The sequence below is a fragment of the Canis lupus genome, chromosome 37, assembly GCF_003254725.2.
Source record: "Canis lupus dingo isolate Sandy chromosome 37, ASM325472v2, whole genome shotgun sequence".
Taxonomy (NCBI): Eukaryota; Metazoa; Chordata; class Mammalia; order Carnivora; family Canidae; genus Canis; species Canis lupus.
In genome coordinates this window covers 5,533,172-5,555,693 of record NC_064279.1, presented here as the reverse complement: position 1 = coordinate 5,555,693, position 22,522 = coordinate 5,533,172, and the positions used below count along the sequence as shown (strand labels likewise).

At 37.2% G+C, this 22,522-nt stretch overlaps 1 long non-coding RNA gene across 1 annotated transcript in view; it reads right to left on the bottom strand.

Annotated features, from left to right (window-relative positions):
• Positions 1-22,522, bottom strand: part of LOC112656733 (uncharacterized) — a 39,974-nt gene that overhangs the window by 9,809 nt on the left and 7,643 nt on the right. Inside the window, exons 2-3 of the long non-coding RNA XR_003134624.1 lie at positions 9,324-9,548; positions 3,528-3,680 (exon numbers count right to left, since the gene is read on the bottom strand). This is a non-coding gene — a long non-coding RNA (uncharacterized LOC112656733). The remainder of the gene's footprint in view (positions 1-3,527; positions 3,681-9,323; positions 9,549-22,522) is intronic.

Here is a 22,522-nt window from a genome sequence, read left to right as displayed (position 1 = left end):
CACATGACCGTATTTTAATTTAGCATCATGTTTGAAGACCGATCATCTAAATTAGCGATTAGGAGACTTGGATTTTAATTATAAAATGTTCCAAGAATACAGAATAGCAGGGAAAATAATGAGGGATAGCCATGTATCTCTTACCCAACTTGTGAAATGTTAACCACCATATTTACGACAGAATTAAAAAGGAGAAAATAGTATAAACATACATAAATATTTGTGTTCCTCCTCAAATTCATTCCCCTTCTTCCGAGTTCTAAAAGTTGTGCACTATCTCAAAGTCGTATTTATTATTCCTGTGCATGCTTTTGTACTTTTATTGCATATATATGTAGATATAAACAATACAAATATTGTTTTACAAACTAAAAATTTATATAGCTGTTACAGGAATCTTTTGCAAGCTGCTCTTCTTTTACTCATATTTTTGAAATGTATCCATATTGTTACATGTAGTGCCTTTTCATTTATTATTGACTGTTGTATAATATTCCAATGAATGGCTAGTTATGGAACAGTTAACTAATTTATTGCCCTGTTTATGCATCTCAAATGTACCTTTTTTTTTTGCACGAAAGAGCAATGATACAAAGAACATTCTTGTAATTTTCTCCATTATGTATGCCTCCTCATGCATTCTTTTTTTAAAATATTTTATTTATTCATGCTCCTCATGCATTCTTAAGTGAAAGTCATTGTTTCACTCAAGATGACTTTCTGTACCCAATTCTCTCCTCGATTCCTGCATCTCCCCTCTTCCCTCATCCTCTCGATGTGGATTATAATAGCTCCATTATTACTAGCCCCAGCCTGCCCTTTATCCCTTTGAGTTCACATGGTTATTAGATCCATAACTCTCTAAACAGTTCCTTCCTTTGCAGGAAGGATGGTGACAGATCCAAGAGCTTCATTCCAGGAGGGCTTGCTTTTGTGTGTGTGTGTGCCAGGCATCCAATTTATATCATTTCAGTGTTAATTTCTCTCTCTCTCTCTGTTAAAGATTTCATTTTTTATTTGAGAGAGACAGAGAGAGCATGAATGGGGGGAGGGGCAGAGGGAGAGGGACAAGCAGACTCCCTGCTGAGTGGGAGCTGGATGTGGGGCTCTAGCCTAGGACCCTGAGATCATGACATGAGCCAATGTCAGACACTTAACAGACTCGGCCACCCAGGCACCCTTCAGTGTTAATTTCTTAAAATGGGGGATTCTCGGTTTATGTTGACATACATTCACATTCTAATCTTATATACAGCACAGATCTGGTGTTATAGATTCTCAGGGGAGAGGATTTTCTACCTAGAGGCCATACAAACCAAACTCTTTATATTTCCCAGTGTTGATAGATCTGTTTTTATTCAACCCTTTCACTAAAGGTGTAAGCGGCTAGGACACAAGCACTGTGTCTATGTGCTTAAGTGTACGTGTGTGCGGATGCATGTATGTGGTGTCCAGTAGGGTGAGGGGATGGGGCGTCTCAGTTCTGACTCCAGCTTCCCTCAAGCCAAAGACCTCTTGTTCTGTTCCCCTGTGGTCTTGAAGACCTAAGTCCCTGCATTTGTAGGGATTGAACACTGACAACTCACACAGCGTGAGTCTGGTTTTCAGTTACCTTGTCTTTTTTGGCCTCCAGAGACTTACTTTACTTTGTCGTGGATGTATGTACGCATTTCAAAGTGTATTTGCTATTTCTTGTGCAACGTTTCTAGTTGTTTGGGGGCCATATTTCTGATGGTTGTGTTTGTACCTCAATTTTAGTAACACAGTGCCAAAATTATTCTCCAAATAGTAATACCAATTAGCACTGCCTCTAGTAGTGCCTGTTGCTTCACATCCTTACCAACATCTGGTAATGAAAGAGTGACATTGAACAAAAGGACTCAGTAATAAAGTATTGTCAGATATACATTTTTTAGTCAAATAAGTTAATATAAAGTGGTATCTCACTCCTTTTAATATCGCTTTCCCTGATTATACGTGATATATGATCATCTTTTTATAAATATGTATTAGACATTTTTGTTTCCTCATTAGTGGATTGTTTATTCATATTATCTGTTTCTATTTTCTCCTCATTGAATTTTTGTCTATTTTTCATTTATTTGTGGATTTTAAAAACATATATTCTCATGAAGTAGGCTTCATTTTAATACTTCATTTGTGGAGTTTATTCTTTTTTTCTTAAGATCTTCATCTTTAAATATTTAGGACATGTACTTCTGATCTTTGTTAGAAAAAAAAAATTGACCCTCGTCCTAATTATTAAAATGTGCTGTTAGCTTCAGACTTTATAACTTGTGCTCTTCCCCCCCACAAAGTGATAGTCCTTCTGTTCATCTCTTAAAATTATAAGTTTCTATGCATGAATATTTCCATAGCTTGATGGCTTTAAGTGTTCAGTAAATGGTGTAATATTGACCCTCATAGACAGACAGTGACTATGATGAATTTTAATCCAAGATTTAGTCTGTACTTTCAGTAATAGCTACACTATACATCAACAGAATGTTCTAAGAAAAATAACAAAGTTAAACAAGAAGATCATGATTGGACTAAAATTTATTATGCTTATTGCTAATAGGTAACAATAGTAGAAATTATCTGTGACATTTGATTTTCTTATTAATTAATAATTAGGACAGCCCGGTTTACTTCTGCTGTCCTATTATTGCAGTAGTTATTAACCAATAATCATCCATATATTCTCAAAAGTTCCCTGGTTCAGAAGATAAAGGATATAGTCAGCCCAGTTATATCCTCAGATGTATGTAATAAATTTCTGCATTGGCTTTGTATAGAAAAATGCTATGTATATTAATGCATGCTCCTTGTTTTCTGTATTAGTAAGAATGATTTATTTTGTTGTAAAATGAGCAAATAATACCTACAAATTACCCGTTTTATATCAGCTAAGAGAAATGTTAAATTCATAGTTTAAGTGCTGTCAGCTGCCAGAGAGAATCTGCTTCTATTGGATGGGCTCTTCCTTTGTATCTTTAAATGTTTTATCTTGAAATTATTATTTATTTAATTATTTTTAAAGATGTTATTTATTTATTCAAGACACACACACACACACACACACACACACACAGAGGCAGAGACACAGGCAGAGGGAGAAGCAGGCTCCATGCAGGGAGCCCGATGTGGGACTCGATCCTGCAACCCCGGGATCACGCTTTGAGCTGAAGACAGACACTCAACGACTGAGCCACCCAGGTAGGTGTCCCTTGAAATTATTTTTTAAACTGCCTCAGGTCTCTTTTAAAATGGAAACTGTATTATATCATAACATGGATAGATACTTATGTAGTACAATTAAATAAAAAGATCAGAATATGAAATTGTGTATATAGTCTCATTACTTCTATGTTGGAGGCAATCTGATGTATAGAAAAGAAAGCTAAGAGGCAAAATACCAAAATTTTAATAATAACTGAGATCAGGGGATGTGATTATAGATAATGTTTTTCTACTTTTCTCTATTTTCTAAATGTGTTTATTTATGCTAATTATTTTTTATTCACCTGATAGGGGATGCAGAGCCCACTCTCATTTCTAGAAAGCAGTTCTAGAGAAGATGCAGATAAGCTCGCTCAAGGCTGTTGACACATGTAGTCCTGACAGCCACAAGTATGCCTTAGAGAGATTTAGCTCCATCTTAAAAGATTCAGGATGAGCTGAAAACAACAAAAACATAACACTTAGATCCTGTAATAAAAATAGAATTGTAGTAGGTGTTGACTGGAATAGCTCAGATCAATAAGCAAGACATGAGATCATAACCATATTTGTTTTCTCTAATAACTTGCCCTTTGCACTGTCAGTATTAGTATTATATTTTGCCATCTTAGCAACGTATCTTCTTTGAATTATGAAAGGACCGCAGTGTAGGGAAAAGGCTCTCGTTTCTCAGTTTCCTGGAGAAGTATACCATTTTATAAATAATTCAGTAATCATTGCTCTTTTGGAGGTAACATATGTTAACTGTAGGTAAAATATTTGAGCAAATGGTAATTCTTTAAGGACTGCATTTAAAACTCACATCTTTAAAATGGAAAAAGTAGGCCACCGAGAGTACATGGGATTCAGTGGCATCTCTGGACAGTTTCTGCACTGTTTACTTTTCACCTTTGTAGCTACCCTGACAGGTGTGCTGAGACAAGCAAACAATTTATTTAGGATACAGAGCGATGGGTTGTATTCAAAACCCCAAAGGCCTAAAAGGACCTTTACCCTGGCAAGAATTGAAATTCACCACCAAGTAGTCAGCAGTTTATGCATTTCCTAAGAGTTTGTGATTCTTAGATCTGGATATGTATTGGAATCACTTGGAAACCTTTGTAAAAATAACAATACCTGGGCCTTGCCCAGACCTATTCTGAGTGAATTTGTCTAAGATGAGGCCTCAGAAGTGGGTATTTTTTTAAATAAATTTATTCTTTATTGGTGTTCAATTTGCCAACATACAGAATAACACCCGGTGCTCATCCCGTCAAGTGCCCCCCTCAGTGCCCGTCACCCATTCACCCCCAGTTGCTCAGATTTCTAATCTGCAGCTGAGATGAAAAATCATTATCCTGTAGCCATGAGCACATTACTCAGTGTGTGCAGGGAAGCTGCTATTAGTATATTCTGATCATAACAATATAGGGGCACCTAGCTGGCTCAGTCGGTAGAGCATGTGACTCTTGATCTTGGGGTTGTCAGTTCAAGCCCCATGTTAGGTGCAGAGATTACTTAAAAATAAAATATATATATTTTAAACCAGTATGTAACACAATCTGCATGCATTAGATCAAGCGGAGCCTTGAACTTGTATGTGCATGTTGGGAAGGTGGTTGTATGTTTGTTCTTCATTTATGTCCACCTTGGATACAACCTCACTTTATTTTCTGGGTAAGAGCTTTATCATATTTATTAGGAAGAAACTGGCAATGTATTATATAGATAATCATTGCTTCTCACATCTCTACAACATATCACCAGTAGAAAAACAAGGCCATTGAATGAGTGAGCCAGGACTTGAAACAGTGTTGCTAGAGCTCTTGGCCTGATGGCTGGCTATGCCAGGTTGCTTTGGTACAGCTGTATTAAGCAGGGCTCCCTCTGTTTCCTCATGTGACTTACTCTATAACAGTTGTGGATGATGCTACCCCTGCCTGGTGTTTGTGAGCCGACAAAGTTGCTCTGCAGAAAGTTCCTGAGGACACATCACCTCCAGCTAAAATAAAGGCAAAGTGATCTTTGTAACAGGAAAGGAGACCGTGTAACTACTGTGCATACAGACTCTTCAGGAATTCCTTGTTGCCTTCATATTCTCCAAGTCCAGGTGTGGCCTTGTCCTTCCTACCTGGCCAGATTTAATATCCGACCATTCCTCCTCTGCCCCCTCCCTTAGTCCTTCATACAAGGTTGAACTGGGAAAAATGGTTGCCCACTTCCTAGGCTTGTGAGCATCAAATGAGAAATCCTGAAATGTATTTAGTATGGTGCCCAGAATGTTGTAAGAGCTCAACACAAAACTAAACATACACATGCTGACTCCCTGAAATAAACGACATCACAATAATAGCAAATCTACTCTTGTCATCATGAAGCAGTTGTGTGCTTCTTCCTTCGTATTCTGGTAGCATAATGTACATATATATCTCTATGAAAAGGCTTAGCATGTGTCGCAGTTGACAGTTTGCCAGTTTGTTTAATAGCATAGGACCAGAGGTACATTATTTTAAATATTTTACGAAATCAAGTGCCATCGATTTAAGATTTTCAAGGAGTGATAGTTTTTTATTTGTTTGTTTGTTTTGGTCAGCCATCCGTTTTCTTTAACATGTTCAGACCCTCAAATATTCATTCAACGCATGACCAAATGGTTCACTTTAGAACCAAGAACTGATAAGAACTATGAATGTGGTTCACAAAATGCTGCTAACTGGCTCATAGATGGTTCAAAACTTTGAACCTTAGCCTTCTAAAACCCTTCTCCATAAAATTAATCTCTATCTGTATCTAAAATGACCACAGAAAAGTTTAAACTAGATTGGAAAATCACCGTAATGAGTCTCCCTTAGCACCGTAGTTGAAATTCAGTTGCTAAATCTATTTCATTGTAAAAGAATGGATTATCAAGGCACATCTGCTTTAATTTTTCTCTTTTAACAGGGCCAATAGTTTAAGTAGGTCAGTACTGAATGTGGTTGCCAGAGTTTGATATTATAGGTTTTTATCGTGTGGCTGTTAGTATTTCTTTTATGAAAATAAGACATGTTAGAGGATGGTTAGCCATTCACATTGAGTTTTCAAAGTCCAAATAGGAAATCAGAATAAATTATTGTCTTCAGCTGAGCTGGCAGTGATCAAATTGTGAGCATGCATCCAGCCCACTCCTCTGGAGCCTGGTGCTTGCATACTGTTCTAGAACATATTCCCAAATCCCCTGGGATTATGTCCTTGGGACCCAATCTGGTGAAAGGCTGGAGCTAAAGAGTTCCTGTTATAAAATTTACTCAGTATTTCTTGAATTTCTGCCACATACTGCATAATTTGATTGGTTAAGCAAAATCATTAAATCTGGAATTTCTGGCACCATGGCTTAGGAAGAGGTGAGCTCTATGGGACTAAGTGACTTTATGCGGCACTTCTTACATTTCAGCACATGATTCACTGAGGGCTTCTCCAGCCTTGCTGCGCCTTGGCATTTTTACATCATTTACTTGTCTTAACTTTCCTACTCCCTTTTTTCCTTCCTTTGTAGTTACTATCTCTATCTTCAATCTTAGGTTCTTAGATTATCAACTGCATGAAGGCAGGAACTATGTATATATTGCTTTCTATTTTTTTTTTATTGCTTTCTATTTTATCCATGCTAAGCAGATGTTGCATGCTAGTGTTATTCAGAATAGGGATATGCTCTGGTTCTAGATTTTCAGTTCTCTACACTGATGGCTTCTTTATGTCCAGACACAGACGTATAGTATAAAATAAAATATAAGAAAGAAGATAGGCCCAGGTCAAAAAGGGAGTTAGTTGATGGTTTACAGTTGACACTCCAGTCAATGATTGGTACATGCTTATGAGGGACTGGGCAAAATGAGAATATTCTGAGAACCTATAGATCAACAGAAATACTGGTCTGAGCTTGTTTGGTTAGAGAAAAAATAACCAGATGAATATGTGGTTGTTTCAGCGGCCTGGCTGGATGTAAACTTGACTCTTTATGAGTGACCAGGCATTAGGTGCCAGGCATCCGGGTGACCACAGTGAAGGATTGAACTATATATTAACAGTAAAATATTTCAGAAGCCAGGATGCTTAGTAAAAGGAAACCATCAATTTTTTAAAATACCAGGTTTAAAACTAAACATACACTTGGATTTCAAATAGAGCACTGACATCTGAATGTATCCTGTTGTATATAATCTAGTTATTGCAGCCTGTTTTATATCTCTACAGATATAAGATACACCTAGGAGCTAGCAACCGCTTCACGGGAGAGCCTATGACTGAAGAATGTCCTATTTTTAAAATATTATTTGGTTTGGTAGTTCTTAAATACCAGAAGGTGGGTATTCCAAGGAACCTCCTAACAAGATAAAATTGATTATTGAAGTCTGAAAGGCAACTGGAATGCTAGGAAGGGATACTAGTAGCCTTCATATCAAGACTGGATCTATAGAAGCTCAACTAATTGTTCCCACTGTGGAGTGGGCCAGGCCTCCAGAATTGTGGTCCAGCTCAGGCTGGAGCCCAATCTGCTGATAGAAGATTGGATGGATAGATCCATCCAGTCTGCCTACTGAGACAGCCAGGAGAAGAATGACAAGGAAGGTGATCGACTTCACAGTCTCAGACCAGAGTGCAGAGTTCACACTCAGATACTTTCTCATGAGAGATTTACTATGACAGAAGCAGGGCCAGAGTAAATAACTGCAGATGGGCAGCAGTCAGATTAATAGAACACTGTATAGGCTGCCCTTTAAGGACCCAGGAATGAATTCATTATTCAGGATTCTTTCCTGTAATGATTTTGATTTACTAAAATTTATCTATATTTCCAATATTTCAATAATTTATATTATGTTATATAAGACAAAGAGATAAAGTTATATTTTAATTACAAAATAGTCCATAGACTATGAAGAAACTACACACCCCACTAAACTCCCACTAAACACTCACAATTTTATGCAATGATTATTCATTTCTCAAGCATTAGTCATCTACATTCAAAGGGTTAGCTTCTATAAAGAGAGGCTCATTTTTTCTTTCTTTCTTTCTTTCTTTCTTTCTTTCTTTCTTTCTTTCTTTCTTTCTTTCTTTCTTTCTTTCTTTCTTCTTTCTTTCTTTCCCTCTCTCTCTATTTTCTTTTCTTGGAACACTCAAGGTTTTCCCCAGCAATTTAAAATAAAGCGCAAAAATGATCTTGGCCTAACAATTTTGATAAAGGAAAAATGTGCCGATGTTCAACTATATCTTCCAAAGGATATTAGCAGCAAATATTCTTCTGAAGTACACATAAATACATATACAGCACCTTTCATTAAGTCACATGGTATTGACAATAACTTTTAACTTGTGTTTACTCCAAAGTTGAAAAGGGAATCAGAAAAATATTTAATCTATTCAGTTCTTTGTGTCCTCTGCCAAAATCTATCTTGGAATTTCAGTGAGTCAAACTAGTTGAATAAAAAGAAAAGATCAAAGACAACATTTAGAATGTTGGTAAGAAACACATAGAGGAAATTTAAATAATATCAAAAATAAACATGTGGGGATTTTTATATAGGACAGAACCGCATAGGCAGTAACTGCCAAACACTGCCAGAACTGTGTGTCACCAAATATTTAAGTATAAATGAGATCAGAAAGATCCCCATGGGGATGTAGCCTATCTCCGAGCACCCGCAACACTTGTTTCTTCTGCTCCAATAGAGCCGTCAATGATGAACTTTTGTGGTGAACTGTTTGGGATCTATCCTCTTGGCTGAAAATTTAAGTGACCTTGCACCATGCCACCCCTGGCAGAGAGATCTAGCATGCGGATTGTGAGAGCTGTCATTCGTTAACAATGAATAGGTTCGGTCCAGGGACACTATTTTTCTCTGGTGCCCACCGGCAAGTGCTTCTATTTCCTTAGGGATAGCCAACTAACCACAGTAATCCAGAAGCTATGTGTATCATGCATCCTTATTTGTCAGTATCAGATGATTTCCTAGGAAAATTAAGCATTTGTTTATTTATCTGAATCACCAAATAATATTGCTAACTAGTTTATATTTTTCTTACAGCATTCACTTTATTCTGTTTTGTATTATATTTACCTGTTCACATATATGTTTCTTCGGCTAGATGCTAAATGAATTGAAAGTGAACATCTGAGTAATTCACACTTGTGTTCTCTGTTGGGGCATCATTCTTTCAGCTTTCCCAGGCCCCAGAAATGGTGGCTTCATAGGCTGTTGCTCAGATAGGGTTGCAGAGGCTGCGCTGCAGGGTACCAGCAGGGGCAGTAGACTCGTGTCTGGAGTAGTGGAAGGAGATGTAGCCTGAGGAAAGATGAGAATCATGTTCAAGGCAACGACCCATAAACCTGTCCTATGCATCATCAGATTTAAAGGCAATGAGTGTGAGTCTCCAGTCAAGAGGCTGACGCAAGAGGTCTGGGGTTGAGGATAAGGTCATGAAACAGGATGTGAAATGGGTCAACATTTGTGATTAAGATTGGGAACAAGGCAAAGATGCCAGGGCTCAAAATTATTGCATGTTGAAACAAAGGAGCTGACTGACTGATTTAAAGGTACAGGGTTAGGCCAGCCAGGGATATTTACTTCTTACGTAGGTACATAATGGATTCCTTCTGGATAAACCAAAGTAGTTAATTGTATATTCCACAAAGAGTGATAATAAGGTGACCAAACCCCAACCCTAATAAGCTCTTGACGGAGTGAAGCAAGATAGTTTGATAAACGGGCTTCTCATCAGAAGGAAGGTTTTTTTTTTTTTTTTTTTTGGATAATATTCAGCCTAGAAACTTCTCTTATTGTACCCAGAATCAAATTCATAAAAATCTCCCCTGCTGCAGAAAAAAGTATTTGGCAAAGGAAGCTTTTGTAGGAGTATTTTGTGAAACGTATATTGTAGGAGAGCCACATCTTCTGAAATTATCTGTATTTGTGCAATCATATAGTACATTGGACTTTCCAAAGATGGTCTTCACAATTTACCCCAACTCACATGTAGTTTCTACACTGCGAGACTGACAAGTCTTCCGATTGGTAGGGTTCATATTTCCTCCCTTTGAATGGGGAGGGCCTCTGTAACTGCCCTAACTGATGGAGTGCAGCTGAGTGATGCTGTGTGACTTCAGAGGTGGGGGTGTGTCATAAAAGTGCCACAGGTGTTCCGATTGTCCTCTTAAGATGTTCGCTCTCAGCTGGCAGGCAGTATGCTGTAAGGAAGCCAAACAGCCACGTGAAGGACCGTGGGTAGGAGTTCTAGCCCACAGCTACAGCGAAAATCCCATCCATCCTACGGCCGCCACAACTGCGGGACGTGTGAATGAGTAAGCATTCAGATAATTTGATACCCAGCCCACGCATCCTTCGTTTCTTGCCTTTCCCCAGCTGATGGTCCATTAGGCAGAGATAAGATGTTAGTGACTGCTCACATTTCATATTTATGAGCAAAACAAATGATTATTTTTTTAAACTACTAAATTTGGAGCGGTTTGTTAATTAGCAATAGACAACTGGAACAAGTCACAAACAGAAACAATTCTAGATTGTGTTGTAGAAATACCACTTTGATGAGGACGAGTCAAGGCTATTCTCATGAACTTGGTTTCATTTTTTTTATTTTTTTAATTTTTTAATTTTTTTTCATGTTTTTTATGCTCTTACCAAGGCAGCAGATTTATCACGAGTGTAATACTTTTTCACATGCGATGTTTATTTCAAAATAAGAAAAAAATATTAGCAACAGTATATGCTCACAATGTAAAATTTATTTTACAGATGACTACTGTAATATTCTTTTTGCTTTCTAAATATTTCTGATATTTTTGATTTCTAAATATCATTGAACGAGTTGGGTTGCTGATATACAAACAATCTTAGGCGGAATTTTTTTATAATACTTTCCATGGATAGTGACAAAAGGCTGTCCCTGGCCACTAGTTTTTTGTTTTTTGTTTTTGTTTTTTTTCCAGAAATACAGTTTGGTAATGTAGAGATGTCAGAACAAACGATTATTGGAAGTGACAGTTTATAATTCAATGCAGCACTAATTTGAGTATTTTAAAAACTTAATTATTCATTCAAAGGAAATCTCCAGTTTCCTGTGAATGTCTTCCACAGCAAGAACAGTGAACATTTCCATTGTAACCTCTTGGGTTAAAAAAAAAAGAAAAGAAGCATCTAACATTTATGTTTTAATTGAGTTAAATGCCTAAGCCTTCAGTGATATTGCATGTAATATGCCAGGGAAAATAAAAATATCCTCAGATAAAAGAAGTGCTAATAAGGCCTGCTTTAAACGTTCCTGAAATAACTAGGTATTGTGCATTTGAGCAATTATTCTTTAAAAATCTAAAAGATTATCCATTCCAATGACTAAAATGACAACTGAAGATGACCACAGGCTTCCAAAAAGAGGCACAATATGATCAACAAGGCACTTGAGAAAGATGATTAATAAATAGCGTTTTCTGTGTGAAACAGGGGGTGTGGTTCTCAAGAAAGTGATTGGAGGGGATGAACGCAGGACAGGGACAAACTTGTTCCTGGAGAATCAGAAACATTTTTCTCATATCCTCCCTTAACTTCCCAACTTCCACTAAACCAGTAGAGTAGTGGGGGAATGCTGGGACCTTGAGGTTTGGGTCGGGTTGTGGGAAGAGAAATTGAAGGACAGAACAAAGCAATATGGATTATAAAAAAGGACTTCGCAGGATGGAATTTTTATTTGGATATAGTAACTCCAATGAGAATTTAATTAAGGGCTTGAGGGAGATTGAGATACAGAGAATATGGGATATAAGAGTGAGAGAGGAAGAAAAACTACGTTGGGCTACTTATTTAAAAAAAAACCTTTTTTCTATCCAAGCAATGAATTGTTTAGGCTTCGAGAATCGATTTTGTGGAGAAGTCGATATTTTTCTATTTCAGTGTAACCTGGTTCATCTCCATCTACTAGGAAGCTCAGTATAATTTCCATACAGATTTTTTTACTTTGACTTAGGCTTTTTAATGTGACAAAATGAGTCATTTTCCATTGAAATGTGAAAATGTTGGTTTAGAGCATGAAAAATAATATTTTAAGGGCTGCTAATTTATTCTCGGTAATGTTCTTTTTACATTAGTTAAGTACATCAGTTTTTTTTTCTTAAAAATAGAAATGCTATATTAACTTCTAAAAAAATCCTCTGAACTACTTTTGATAGACATATATTTCTTAAGAATGTGGCTGTGGCATACATTATGATTTGCTATCAGACCTCGTTTGCTATCCTTGCTGCCTTTGACCTTCTCAGTTTTTCTAGGTTTATATCCTCCCCACCCATACGTGGTCTGGCTCATGCCCTTATCTTCCTGTTTTCCTCCTTAATCAGTCCCTGCGCGCCCCATAATCCATGACAGCTGACCAATAACCCCACTATGGTTATTATGGGAAAATGCCGTAGGTAGTATTGCAAAGACCGGTTTCCTGCGTATTTTTGTCTGGGGTGTCTCTTCCATTAACTCCATTAACTGCAATTTTTGTTAATGGGTCTGGTTGCAACCCAGGTGAGGTTCATCACCAGCCTTTGCAGCCTGGCCGGAGGCTATGGAAGGCTCTGCAATAATTAATATGGGAGCTTTACATGGTCGGCCTGGGTCCGTCTTACAGCCTCGAGTGTTTTAAAACCCAACATTCAGAGCAGGTGCGGGGTGGCCGGGCTCTGTGTCACTCTGCTACCAGTCAGGGCTTCAGGAGCAAGGAAGTCTATCCCCCAAAGAAGGGCTGAGTCTCTAAATGTCAACACACTCATTTTTTGAAAGAACCCTTTCTTTTGTGTGCAAAAGGTCTTCCTCTGACCCACTCGGTGCGTTCTCCTTAGCATTAAAAAATAAACAGAAGCGACATGTCCTTAAAATAGCTGCTGCCCTGGAGTCACCGGGCACCCCTGCGGCTCTGAATGAATGAACTGGCAGGCGTCGCCGCGCGGTGGGGATCAGCGCCGCTGAGCTTAGGGCACCAGGGCCGCCCGGGCTGCCCCAGGCAGCACCCCGCAGGCCTGCACGCGGCTGCTGTGCCCCCCTTGCCCCCGGGCATGGAAACCTTCCCTGGGAGGGACCCAGGAACCCCGGGCCGGGGGCATCGGCCGCTTAGAGCCCTCGCTCCCCTAGTGGCCTGCTGGGTCTGGGAGGAGGGGGGCGGGGGGATGTATGGAGAAGACGCGTTGCTTCCCCTGGAGAAACGAGCGAAGGCTCATCACGCCTGGGTGGGATTGTGGGCGTTCGTGAGCGCCGCGCTGAGGGCCACGCGGGGCTGCGCTGCTCTGGCTTACGAGCTGCGAGGCTGGTTTCCCAACTGCCTGTTTGACTGGCTGGGACCGGGACTGCGGCTCCTCTGCCCCCTCCCCTCCTCCCCTCCCCTCACACCTGCCCCCTCCCCTCCCCTCGCACCTGCCCCCCTCCCCTACCTTCACAGCTGCCCCCATCCCGACCTCACACCTGCCCCCCTCCCCTACCCTCACACCTGCCCCCTCCCTTCCTTTCACACCTGCCCTCTCCCCTCCCCTCACACCTGCCCTCTCCCCTCCCCTCACACCTGCCCCCTCCCCTCCCCTCACACCTGCCCCCTCCCCTCCCCTCACACCTGCCCCCTCCCCTACCCTCACACCTGCCCCCTCCCTTCCTTTCACACCTGCCCTCTCCCCTCCCCTCGCACCTGCCCTCTCCCCTCCCCTCACACCTGCCCCCCTCCCCTACCTTCACACCTGGCCCCTCCCCTCCAGCGCGTCTCTCCTGGAGACTAGGAGCCCGTCCGCTGGTCTGCGTCGGCACCAGGCGCCCCCCCCTCCGGGGGGGCAGAGCCTCTCTCCTTGCAGGGCCCGCCTGGCCTCGCGGGTGATGCTCCTTGCTTGTGGATGGCCAGCTTCTCCCTGTACTCCCATGCTGGCTTTTTTTTTTCTGCCTTCAGCCCAGGTCATGGTCTCAGGTTCCTGGGGTCGAGCCCTGCACTGGGATCCCTGCTCAGCAGGGAGTCCACTTCCTCTCTCTCTCTGTGCTTGCATTCTCTCTCTCTCTCTCTCTCTCTCTCTCTCTCTCTCTCAGATCTTTCCAATAAGTAAATAAAATCTTAAAAAAAAAAAAAAAAGGGATTGCTTCTGACCTGGGCAGGAGTAAGGACGAAGACTGTTGTCATTGGTATCCTGAGCTATAGGGTCAAGAATTATTCCTGTTTTGTTCAGGAAGTTTTGTGTCACCTCATAAAAACCCTAATGCTGTCTGGTCAAGGCCCCATCCTTAGGTCTTCATCTCAACGTAATGACCTCCTGAAAGGCCCCCTCTCCAAATGTAGGCACGCAGGGGGTTGGCCTTAACATATGAATTTGGTGGAGGCCCAAGTAGTCACTCCATAACACATTCATTGTGCTTGGCGTTTATTTTTATTTATTTATTTATTTATTTATTTATTTATTTATTTATTTATTTATTTATTTTTGCTTGGTGTTTGTAGTTAACTTCCATGCATGCATATAAATACGTGTATGTACGTATATGTACTTTATCAAAGCTTTATAAGCTCTTATAAATGCGTCTTACACATTTTTATACTTTGTCCCTTGTTGGTACTGACTTCTTGTTTTCTGATTGACAAAATACTTTCAGATGTGAGCCTTTCACATGCTAATTTTCATATTCGCTTTCTAGTATACATTATTTAATTTAAAAAAATCCCCCCTTCCAAGGCTGCTTTAAAATTCTAGATGATTCTTTAGTTAAAAAAAAAAAAAAAAAAAAAAAAGTTGGAAAAATCTCTGGCTTCTCTCAACTTGAAGGTTTGGAAATGTCAAGAATTTTTTTTTTTTTTACAAAGATCTATTTTTGTTCTGAGATAAAGAATGAAAGAATGTCTTACATCAATTAAGGTTTTCTTTCTTTCCTTATAATTTTGAGTTTTAGTGACCTTGATAGAAAAATACTTCTCTGTATGATATTTTTGTTGTAATATGCTAGGTCACATGCTTACCTTTGATTTTCCAATAACCCCTTGTAATCTTTGAATATAGTAATACTTTAGATGTATTCTAAACTGGAAGACTGAAAAATAGTGAATGAAATCCATCATACAGCTTTTCTGTTGGTGCTCAGTGGACACAGCACATTTATTCGTTCTTTATGTCATTGGGCAAAGAAGACTCCTCTGAATTATTTTGCAAATGCTTCCTGTTTCTTTTCCAGTAAACACACATTTTACTTCCTAATGTTCATGTAACATCTAGCTTGTCAGAAAGCAGTTTATCTTGACTTCACATGAGTTTTTCTTAATTTAAGTATATTTCATATAAAGATTTTTACTTTGAAAAGACTCATCATCGTTCACATTACACTGGATATTTCATGTAAAGACACTGTCTGCAAATTCTGATTATAATCTTGTAAGTGAAAGAAAAAACAGTAAAAACAAATGTGGATAATTGCCATTTAAATTCTTAGTTTCAGAAGTTTTAAATCTCAGAAAGGGAAATAAATATTTTGGGTAATATATTAGGTCATACCTAAATTGATGAAATTGCTCAACTGACTGAATTCTTAGCTTGAGCAAACCTCCGATGACTTCATTTTATTTATTTATTTTTAGATTTTGTGTTGTATCTTTGTAGGAACACAATTTCTGGATTGTCTAAAACAATTCCTGAATTTTATTTAAGAGACCATGTTGGTTATTGTTAAGAGTTTTTGTCTCTTAAAGGAACCATATCTCAGGAGACCCTGCTGGCAGGATAAACATTCACACTATTCAGGGAATTCATATTTCTTTTAAGAGAGATAATGTTAAAAAAAAAAAAGAGAGAGAGAGAGAGATAATGTTTAATCATTGTTTCTACCTGTTAAGAATCACTAACGTTTAATTTATATTGGAGGAAGCTGATAGAAATATTATGATATAAATAAATAACATTTATGATATAAATGTTAGGAAACAAAGATCAAATTTTTCCATTAATGGACATATCTATAATATATTTAATCCTGCAATTTTGTGTACAATATTGCTATTGATTTCTTTCAAATAGAGAGGTAAGATCATGAAGTCTTCAGTATTTAAAGATTGAGAGTAAAAAAGACAGATATGTATGTCACTCTGATGGTGAAATATTAAGTGTGGAGTTCTAATTACTGGACCTGATGGGGAAAGAAATCTGATAGAGTAAAAATGTAATTATTATAAAACTGTTGGTAGTGTAGGTAAATGACTTGTTCCTAAAATTAAAAAATCAAACTTAGTTAATTATATCTTAGCTCATAAAAATTGCAGTGATAAGGTTTATAGATTGGTGAAAAATTAATGAATGCTTTAATGAATTTTCTAGTAAATTATGTAAGTCAGAAGTAACTTAATAAGGAATCTGAAAATGTTTAGAAGAGATTAGATTTATTGAGATATAAAATAATGCTAGAAATAGTGAGACTCCATTTCTATATAGGAGGAATTTAAAATTAAATCTGCCTTATTAGGTTGTATTTCAGTGTCTAAAATAGCTTACCACAAGGCAGCATTTAATAAATTAATTACTGCATTAATTACATAATTAGTTATTATATACATTAATATTAGAATTAGGCACTCTATGAAAATAAGGGGGGGTTCTCTGTGTGTGTATGTGCATAAAATTCTGAGGGCTATAGGCAACAAGTCAAAGTGGTGAGTTTTTAAAAAGATATTATAAGCACATTTAACAGGAGATTTGCCCGTTTAATAAATGTTTAAGTATACAGTACAGTGTTATTAACAGTAGTCATGATTTTGTGTAACAGATCTCAAACTTATTTATCTTACATAACTGATAACTGTATACCCATTGAATAGCAACTCCCAATTTCCACTTCCCCTCAACTACTAGAAACTACCATTCTGTTCTCTGCTTCTATGAATTTGGCTGTTTTTGATACCTCATGGAAGTGGGATCATACAGTTATTTATCCATCTGTGACAGTCTTATTTTACTTAGCATAATGTCTTCTAGGTTCATCCATGTTGTCACATATTTCAAGACTTCTTTTTTTTAAAATTAGGGCTAAATAATATTCCATGGTATGCGTGTCACATTAAAAAAAATCCATTGACCCATTAATGGAAACCTAGATTGTTCCTGCATCTTGGCTATTGTGAATAATGGAACAATGAACATATATCTTTGAGATTCTGATTTTAATTTATTTTGAATAAATACCCAGAAGTGGGATTCCTGGGTCATATGGTAATTCTAATTTTAATTTTTTTGAGGAAACTCCATATTGTTTCCAATAGCAGCCGAAATATCTTACATTTCTTCCAACAGTGCACAAGGGTTTCAATTTTTCCACATCTTTGACACTTGTTATCTTTTGTTTTCTGATAATGGTCATCCTAACGGGTGAGAGTTAATATCCCATTGTGGCTTGGTTTGCATTTCCATAATGATTAGGGATACTGAGCTCCTTTTTATGTACCTGCTGGCTATTTGTATGTCTTTTTTGGAAAAATGTCTATTTAAGTCTTTTGCCCATTTTAAAAATCAGATTATTATCCTTTTTACAATTGAGTTGTAAGAGTTCCTTTTGGATATAAACCTCTTATCAGATATGTGGTTTACAAATATTTTCACCCATTCTAAAAGTTGCCTTTTCACTCTGTTAATGGTTTCCTTTGCTGTGCAGAAGCTCTTTAGTTTGATGCAGTCCCATTTGTTTACTTTTGCTTTTGTTGCCTGAACTTTTGGTGTCATATCCAGGATGTTATTGCCAAGACCACGGTCTGTAGGCATTTCTCCTATTTACCCCCCACTCCCCAGGTCTTCTACAGTTTCAGGTCTTATATTTAAGTCTTTAATCCATTTTGAACTGATTTTTGTGTATGGTGTAAGATAAGGATCTAATACCATTCTTTTCAAGTGGATATCCAGTTTTCCCCACATTATTTGTTGAAGACATATCCTTTTCCCATTGAGTGCTTTCATTTCTTATCAAAGATCAGTTGATTGTATGTATGAGTTTATTTCTGTGCTTTCTATTCTGTTCTATTGTTCTATGTCTGTCTTTATGCAAGTACCATACCATTTTGATTGCTATAGTTTTATAATAAATTTTGAAATCAGGAAGTGTGAGGCTTCCAGGTTTGTTCTTCTTTTACAAGATAATTTTTGACTACTTAGCGTTCCATATGACTTTAGGATTGCTTTTCCTATTTGTGTAAAAAATGCCATTGGAATTTTGATATGAATTGCAATGAATCTGTAGATCACTTTGGGTAGATGGACATTTTAACAATATTAAGTCTTTCAATCAGGAGCATGGTTTGTCTTTCTGTTTGCGTCTTTAATCTCCTTCATCAGTGTTTTAGTTTTCAGTGTACAAGGCTTTAGCCTCCTTCATTAAGTTTATTCTTAAAGTGGTTTATTCTTTTTGGTGCAGATGTAAATGCTATTGTTTTCTTAATTTCCTTTTCAGATAATTCGCTGTTAGTGTGTAGAAGTGCAACTAATTGTTGCATGTTGATTTTGTACTTTGCATCTTTACTGAATTTAGTGAACAGTTTGTGTGTGTGTGTGTATGTGTGTGTGTGAACTCTTTAGGGTTTTCTTCATTTAAGATCATGTTATCTGCAAACAGAGATCATTTACTTCTCTGCTTCTGATCTGGATGCCTTTTATTTCTTGCCTAACTGCTCCTCCTGGGACTGCCAGTGCTGTGTGGTATAGGAGTAGATGGCATGCGTATCCTTGTCTTGTTTCTTATCTTAGAGGAAAAGCTTTCAGTTTTTCATCATCAAGTATCATTGTAGCTGTTGGCTTCTCATATTTAATATGTTGTTTTCATATTATTATGTTGAGGTTATTTTCTTCTTTCTTAGCGTATTGAGAGTTTTTATCATGAAAGAGTATTGTATTTTGTCACATTTGTTTTCTGCTTCTCTTGAGATAATCTTATTATTTTTATCCTTCATTCTGTCAGTGTGGTGTATCACAGTAATTGATTTTTTTATGCTGAACCATACTTATATCCCAAGGATAAATCCCACTTGGTCATGTTATACGAGTATTTGAATGTATTATTGAATTTGGTTTGCTAGTGTTTTGTTGATGATTTTTACATCCATGTTCATCATGGATATTGGTCTATAATTTTCTTTCCTTGTAGTGTCCTTATCTGACTTTGGTACGATAGTAATGCTAACTTTCTAAAATGAGTTTGAAAATGTTTCCTCCTTTTCAATTTTTTGGAAGAGTTTGGGAAGGATTGGCATTAATTCTTTTTTAAATGTCTGGTAAAAATCTATGAAGCCCTCTGATTCTGGACTTTTCTTTCTTGGGAGGCTTTTTCATTACTGATTCATCGCTTTACTAGTTATAGATATGTTCAGATTTTCTTTTTGTCCATGTTTCAATCTTGATAAGTTGTATGTTTAGCAATTTATCCACTTATTCTACGTTATCCAATTTGGTGACATATAGATTTTCATAGTAGTCTCTACTGTCTTTTTGTTAACATTTCCACTCTAATCTTTGTTATTTCCTTCCTTCTGCTAACTTTGAGCTTCATTTGTTCTTTTCTAGTTTATTGAGGTGTAAAATTAGGTTGTTTATTGAGGTATTTCTTTTTAATGTAGGCATTTATTATCATCAGCTTCCTTTTTAGTACTGCTTTTTTTCCATCTCATAGGTTTGGGTATGCCGTGTTTTCATTTTTGATTGTCTCGAGATATTTTCTAGATACTGTTTTGATTTTCTTTGACACATTGTTTGGAAGTGTGCTGTTTCATTTCTACATATTGTGAAATTTCCAGTTTTCCTTCCACTGTTCATTTCTAGCTCCTTTCAGTTGTGGTTAGAAAAGATTTCATATTATTTCGGTCTTTTAAAATTTGTTAAGACTTGTTTTGTGGCTTAACATGTGATCTGTACTGAAGAAAGTTCTGTGCTCACTTTAGAAAAATATAAATTCTCCTGCTATCGAGTGGAATGTTCTATACATGTCTTTTAGGTCCATTTAGTCTTTTAGGTGATCACATTTTATTTTCTGTACTTTGGACCTCTCTCACTATTTCTTTCTCCCTTTCCCTAATCAGGATATTTATGATGCCTTTTAGCTGTTCAAAACATAAATCCTCCACACATACATACTTTAGTGTCTCTAAAAGTTCATTTTTCCCCTCCTAACATGTCTGATATTTCCACCTTAAATTTCTATTCCCTTTTTCTACTCTGGTTTAAATAGTTATCAGAGGGCTCAGCAGCTGAGCATCTGCCTTCAGTCCAGGGTGTGATGCTGGGGTCCCGGGATCGAGTCCCACGTCAGAGCATGGAGACTGCTTCTCTCTCTTTGCCTGTTTCTTTGCTTCTCTATCTCTGTATCTCTCATGAATAAATAAGTAAAATCTTAAAAAAAGAGGAAGTAAAATAGTCATCAGTATAGCAGAATTCCTGGGCTAGATAATGTTATGACTATTATATATAATAATATCTGGTTTAAGTCACCCAGTCTATTTGCATATTTGGGGACTGAAAATGGGAGAGGATGCTTACCTAGTTTTATTCAGCTTTTGCACTAAAGTTTTCTGGATAACATGGTAGTGCTCTCAGGGTCCAAGTATTTAATGCATACCCACATACACATGTAAAGGACTGTTCTCTGTCCTCGTCATCACTATCCAATCTCTTTTATTTGATGTTATCAGAGAAATAAAAGTGTTCATAACATGAATATATTTACCCTTTTCTACCAAAAGTGGTGAGTTTTGTCATCATCTTTATCTATGATTATATAAAGATACAGACATCCAATTTTTGCAAATAAAATTGTAATAAATTTTAAGGCATAACTGCAGATTTGGAAGCAACTTAATTTTATGGAAAATAATGTTGGAGAACTGCTCTAATCACACGTGACACCATTGATATTGTGAACCTGGCAGCATTACACATGTTACCAATTGAAATAAAAAGGGACAAACATGATGACTAAGTTCTTCAAAAGAGAATGATTTAAATTTCAAAGGATTAAGAAATCTTTTTGGAAAATGGATGAATCTTTGAATAATACTGAAAGAAAACAACCTTCTCAAATGATTCTGCTGATGAAAACATAGGCAATTTTGTATGAATGTGAAAAAAATTAAGAAACCCAGTGAGGATGGATTCATTTCTTGGTAAATTTTAAGAATTGGCATATGGTTGTAAGCATATCATCTCTTTCATTAAATAGAAATAAACTTATTTTAAAATTTTGTATTTCAAAGTAAAGTCTCATTCTGTATTTTTATTACCTAATTAAAATTTTGCCATGGTTTTAAGGTGGCTTACTTAAATGTTTTTTTCTTTTGACACTATGAAAATTCAATAACTACGTGAGCCAATGGGTGTGTATAGCTATGTAGGTTAAAACCATTTTTTTCAAAAAGAATAATTTCTTGATTTGTCTGTCTAGTGAATAATCTGCCACTGTCTGGACACTTTCTGTGTATCTACAATTAAATAATCTCTTTTATAACAGTCGATGGGGATGCTTGTTCAATCACTTTCAGATGTTAAGGAACTTACATAACTCAATAACAACAACAACAACAAAAAAAAAAACAAAAAAAAAAAACCAAACCTCCTAACAATCTGATTTAAAAGTGGGCAAAGGACCTGGATAGATATTTTTTCAAAAAAGATATAGAAATGACCAATAGGTTCATGAAGAGATGCTCAACACCACAAATTATTTGGTAAATGCAAATCAAAATCACTAAGAGATATTACTGCACATCTGTTAGGATGATTTTTGTGAGAAAGACAGCAGATAATGAATATTGGTGAGATGTGGAGAGAAGGGAAATTTTGTGTGTTATTACTGGGAATGTAAATTAGTATAGCCACGATGGAAAACACTATGAAGTTTCCTCAAAAAATTAAAAATAGAATTACCCTATGGCCCAGGAATTCCACTTCTGGGTGTTTACCTAAAATTATTGAAATTAATATGTCAAAGAGATATCTACACTCTGATGTTTATTGCTCATTATTCACAATAGTCAAGGTATGGAAACAAGCTACGTGTCTGTCCACAGATGAATGGATAAAGAAAATATGATGCGGAAAATCCTAGACGAGGACATACGCAGTAGTCTCTTTGATCTTGTCCACAGCAACTTCTTGCTGGACACATCTCCAAAGGCAAGGGAAACAAAAGCAAAAATGAGCTATTTCCCAATAGCTCCCAATAGCTTCGTCAGGATAAAAAGATTTTGCACAGTGAAGGAAACAGTCAACAAAGCTAAAAGGTAGCCTATA